Source organism: Gossypium hirsutum, chromosome A09, assembly GCF_007990345.1.
Source record: "Gossypium hirsutum isolate 1008001.06 chromosome A09, Gossypium_hirsutum_v2.1, whole genome shotgun sequence".
Taxonomy (NCBI): domain Eukaryota; kingdom Viridiplantae; phylum Streptophyta; class Magnoliopsida; order Malvales; family Malvaceae; genus Gossypium; species Gossypium hirsutum.
In genome coordinates this window covers 8,423,430-8,429,344 of record NC_053432.1, presented here as the reverse complement: position 1 = coordinate 8,429,344, position 5,915 = coordinate 8,423,430, and positions in this window count along the sequence as shown.

Below are 5,915 nucleotides of genomic sequence, written 5' to 3'. Positions count from 1 at the left end.
TGGAAAACACATCGATTCCTCAAGTTTACCCTTTTCCCCATGCTCCTCATCAGGGATGGCTTCGGTAAGATGTCGAGGCTCTTAACTTGTTGAGGATGTAAGTTCATGTAGCATTCAATGGGGTATAAGCCTCAAACCTTCCCTATGAGGCGTATCTTCTGGCGTGCTTTTATTGGGTCTCTAAAAGGCCCTGATGGTATCACTCTGGGGCTGACTTCTTTATAGTTTGTTGTTTCTCACTCGCATTGATTGGCTAAGAGGTCTTTGTTGACTGCGAGGTCCCTTTCTATTCTGGAACTGTCTGTCTTTCCCCTGAAGTGTGGCACGTGATGCTCTCTTAATCTCTTCTACTTCTGCGAACTTATGAGCTCGCTCATACAGATCAGCTAGACTCTACAATTTATTATCCATAAAGGAATATTGTACATGGCCGTTTTGCATTCCCATTATGAAGGCATCTATGGCCCATTAATCCTTCAAGTTTTTTATGTTTAGGGTTATCGTATGAAATCTTTTTACGTAATCCAAAAAGGACTTACCCTCCCTCTACTTCACTGATATCAGGCCCATAGGTTTGTTCATGATTGTCCTATGGGCCCTGAATCTGCCCAAGAACATTTGACCCATAAAAAGTTTCAGACTGAACTTTGTGGAAGGGAGATGTAGCAGTCCTTGGCGCTTCCTTTGAGTGTTGTGGAAAAAGTTTTACCCTTTGCCACATCTGATGCTCCCAATACATTCATATAGTCGTTGTATTGTATTAGGTGAGCTCATGGTCATTTCTTTCCTCTAACATGTCTTTCAGGACCTTGAAGTCACGTGGTAAGCTTACTATCGCGATCTCAGTGGCCAATGGGTTATTAGAATAGAATAACCAGTTTATGTCTTGTGACTCGAGCTGTAACGCCTGTACGTCTCTCTGCAACTCGTCCATCTCGCATTGCCATTCTTTCACTGGGGTTTCGTCCTGTATGTTTATGTTGCCCTGGGAACCGAAGCTGTCAACATGTACATTCCTTCTCAATTCCTCATTCTGTTTCAACAACTCATATTAGAAAGCCTGCTGCTCCACAGATCATGCCTCTTAAACGGCCATTTGTTCCTTTGTGGACTTCATTTGCTCCTAAATGTTCAGAAACTGTTACAGGGGTACCTCTTGGTTGAGAGAAAGTTGCAGCCTTTGGTTGGTAGAGAGGTTCAAATCCAAAGGAACAGAAGCTCTTTAGTAAACCGCATTGTCATAGTTTTTCAGCCTGTCGATGAACTATTCGGTAAACAAATCTATTGTGTTGTACTGGGTATTAGAGCCCAACGCTCTGACCTGTCTTGATGATGAGTTGATAGGGAGATTCTAATTCGGGTAAGCCATTTGTTTCCAAAAATAAAGAAACTTAACCAAATTTGAAAAAATCTAATGATCAGAAGTTTATCCACACTCACCGCACCAATTTTTGAATAATATTTTTTTTCATGTCTTATTGATAGGAATGTTGGGGTATTTCTACATGTGGTTACAAGTACTATTACAGCTCATAGCAGGGCTCCACTACTTTATCTTGATTCTATTGCTTCCAGTACTGACATTCTCTGTCCCTAGCACTGACATTCTCTACGAACTCTAAGCCTATTAGACATGTGTATACGGAGTACATGGTCCTTTCTGTTCTTGGGATTGATATCCTGAACAAGCTCCGTACCTGTTGGACATGTATCTGAGTGGCCTGTAGGGCACGTGGCCCTTTCTGCGCACTCTTTAGGTGTGTGTGAACTGGGGTTGTAGCCTTCCCTAGATTCCTGTAAGCTCGACCTGTGAACCATGCTCGTGGACCCCCTCTTGTGAGTCGTGTTCACGAGCTCTCCTCGCGAACTATATGTACGAACCTTCTTCACTGTCCTATTGTGATTCGGCTTACATTTAGTCACGGGTTTGAAACTTGGATCCTTTCTATGGTTCGGATCGGTGGCTACTGATGTATGACAAAAATAAATAAAAATTAAAAATATTATATAATAAAACTATGTAGACAAAAATATTGATAAGTTGATTAAAAAAATAAACATACCTTCTTGTCAATAAATCTTTACCTTTTCTATAACTTGGGTATGGTAGCTTGCATGATTCTCGGCTCTTCGAAGTGAATCTTCCTTACACTTATTAAGTTATAGTGTCATTTGTTCCCAACTGGATGAAAAGTAAAGCACAACCCTGGAAGAGGTGCAAGGTAAGCAACTTATTCCATCCACCAATTGTTGTTGACGATGATGATGATGATATGGTGTCATATTCATAATGTGAATAATCAAATTTGTCTAAATAATTGCGCTGAAGAATGTAGTGACGAGGGACTCAAAAAACTAATATTAAATTATTAGCATCCCTTAAGCACCTTTATTTCAGGGATTGCTTTCATATTTGTTAGATTTATTCTTTGGCCTTGTGCGGTTTTGTGGTGGCATTGCTCTCTAAAGAGAAATCTGGATGTTTTGGCTCAACTTCAGTCATAGTGTTTGCCCAAACTCCAGATTAATTTCCAAACAATTTGAGTATGGAAAACATTTTCTGTTTTTGTGAAAATACATTTAGCTCTATTGTGCTCACCTAAAGTTAGGGGTGAGCGTTCGATCGAATCGAATCAAATTGAATAAAAAAATTCGAGTTACTTGAATCTTATTTATTATCCTAACTCGATTTGAAATTTTCTTGAATTGAGTTAAGTGAGATGGAATCTGAATTAGAATGGAATCAAATATAATTTTTGAGTTAAATTTAAAAAAATGACTTTGAATCCTTGTAACCACTATCACTTATCATAATCAAATTTGTTATTAACTTTCATTTCCTCATGATTTATTTATTAATCTTTTATATACGGATTAGCTTATTTGCTTACTTAGTTGCTTCAATTATATTATGATTTTTGTCACTATGTATTTTAAAATTAAAAAAATATATTAAATATAAAAAATGTGATTTTTTAATAAAAGTTATCTTAAAGATAAAATGTGAAATTGATACCAACATAAAATTTTAGCACGGATATTATATAACATCATCAATAATTCAATTTAAACAAAAATTTATAAAGATTTAATATGATTAAACAATTCAATAATATAAATAGTACAAAATGTGAAATTTAATTTAATAATATAAATATAATATATATAAATAAAATTATTATTTAGATTTAGAGATTTTTTTGGATATTTTTTATTTACAGGTAAATGGTAAAAATCAAAAATTTAAGGAGAAAATAAAAAAGTTTTGAGAGTTGGGGTGTAAAATTTGGGGGGGGGAATATTCAAAGAAAAATTGAGGGGAAAATGGGTTTGGGGTAGATGCGGATTGAGATGGGAGGGGAGTAAAAGTTTTAGGGAGAAAGTGGGAAGGAGTAAAAGTATTGGGGGAAAGTAAAAAAGTTTGGGGTAAAAATGTAAAAAAAAAGTTTGGTATTCGGTTGATTCGAATTATTCAAATTTAAAAAATAAACTCGATTCGAACTCGAAATTCGAAAAAAATCGAGTTGACTCGAATAGCTAAATTAATTTGAATAACTCGATTTGTTTAACTCGAAATTCAAATTTTTTTTCGATATTTTCAAGTCAAATTGAGTTTTACTAATATCTACTTAAGATTAAGTAAAGCTCAATTGAGTTTGAAAAAATAATATTTTTTTTTTCAAATTTTGAGTTATTTAATTTTTTTTGCATAAACTCAAATACTTAATTTGATTTTTTAAGTTAAAGTTGAATATCTAAATATTTATAAAAAAAAATAGAAAATATCTAAATTTCTTAAAAATTGTTTAAAATTATATAAAAATGTTAAACTATATATTTTTTTTAAAAATTTTAGGACTAAACAAATAAATTATAAAATTAAGTTAATTAAAGAAATTTTAAATATATATGATATCGGTTAAATATTTGATCTCATATATTATGTTGCAGGGTTTGTGTTGTATTTTGAGGTGCTTGTCTCATGTCTCTGCTCAGCTGTTTCTATTTTTGGGTTTGATATAGTGGTTAGTATGTCTATTACATGTTTATTATATTCGTGGTCCTCAGCTGACCTCTTATTAATAAAATATTTTGATTGGTTAAAGAGAAGTTTTACTGTGTAAAAAGTTAATTTTTTTTTCACTCAGAATTATCAAAATGTATTAAAAAATTCTTTGATTGTTAATTTTAATGGTTGACAATTAAAGTTAACTACCCTTAATTTTTTAAGGTTAAAACTATCATGTGTCACAATCACGGTCTGACATGTGATAAAAATAATAAAAAAATAAAAAAAATAAAAGTTACAAAAAATTATTAAATTTTAATAAAAATATTTAAAAGTTATTAAAAAATTATAAAAATTTGTAACATTTTATAATAATTATAAAATATAACAAAAAATTGTAAAATTTTATAAAGTCGTAAGAAAATTATAAAAATTAAGAAATATAAAATTTGTAAAAATTATTATATCTCATAATCATGTCTTTCCAATATGCTCAAACGGATCATAATCAACTTAATGTTTCCTTAATTTTACTTACCTTTCTCCTCCTACTTACATTCAATCTTTTTTTATTAGCTTTGTATATCAAACCAATTTCTATCCAAACTTTAGAAATATTAGAAAAAGCATGTGCCATTGTAACTATTATTGCATTTTGTCACGCCATAGCATACTCCATTTGATTCCTTGTGTTATTATCAATGTTTGTAATAATCTATAGTGTGCTTCTATTAAAAAAAATTATTGATTTCATATGCTTGTAATGATTTATAGTAAATGTATATATATGTATGTAACACTCCCCATAAAAACAACTCCCGTAATAGTTTCGGTGCAAAAAACTTCATCAACTTCTATCAATTCATTCAATGATATAGTTTTCTCCTCCACTTGATTTTATAATTTTATTTTGTTTTATTTCTAAATTGTTGTAATAAATGATATTATTGGTCCTAATTTGTTAGCCAATTTTGCGATAAATGGTAAGTGTTCTCTCTATTTTAAAAAAAGAAAAGAAAAGAAAATTAAAGGGAGTAATTCTATCAAATTTTATTTTACATTATTTTAAATTGGTTACTGTTTAAGGACTCATAGGGGTAATATTCCTATTCTATTGAGAATAGAAGCCTTTAGCGTAGCTTTGTTGTCCTTTCTGTAACTGTAGTTGCAGCCTTGCATGGTTGCCATTTTTCATGTTCATCGACTTCATGAAAGCTAAAACCTAGGTCAACCAATTTTTTAATTCATTGAAATCAACCCAAATCCCCCATCGTCGCCCACAGTTTCCAGGACCTTTCCTTTTGTCTTCTGTTCTTCTCTATGATTTTGGGGTTTTTTTTTTTCTTTTTTTACGGTGAGCTGCTTGAAAATGGCGGAAGAATTGTCGAAGCAGGTGATTTACCATTAGGGTGACTTGGATTTAACCATTATTGAAGCTCAGAAATTGCCTAATTTTCCCCAACACCGTAAAATCATGACCAACAAATTTACCCCCCCCAAAAAAATTTGCAATTTGGTACTGATTCATTGATTTAGGGTTCTAATTTCTAAATCCACTCCAAAATAACCCATTTTCCCCCAAAAGTTATCGCGTTAATTTTTTACCCAACTTTATGTTTTTTTTAGGGAATGGAACGTGGTCGTTTCATCCTACCTGATTTAATTTTTTCTAAATTTAATTTATGTACGTGGGAAAATATATACACCGTGTTAAAATTGTAGAGCGACTTAATAGGAACAGAATAATTTTAGACTGATTAAATGAATAGTTGGTGTTAGATGTGAGTTTAAATGCGCTGAAATGTATTATTTTTTTATTTATAAATTAAGATTTATTAATATTTAAAAAAAGTTCGTCATATAAATATTTATAATTTAATTTCTTGATAAAATATATATTATTTTT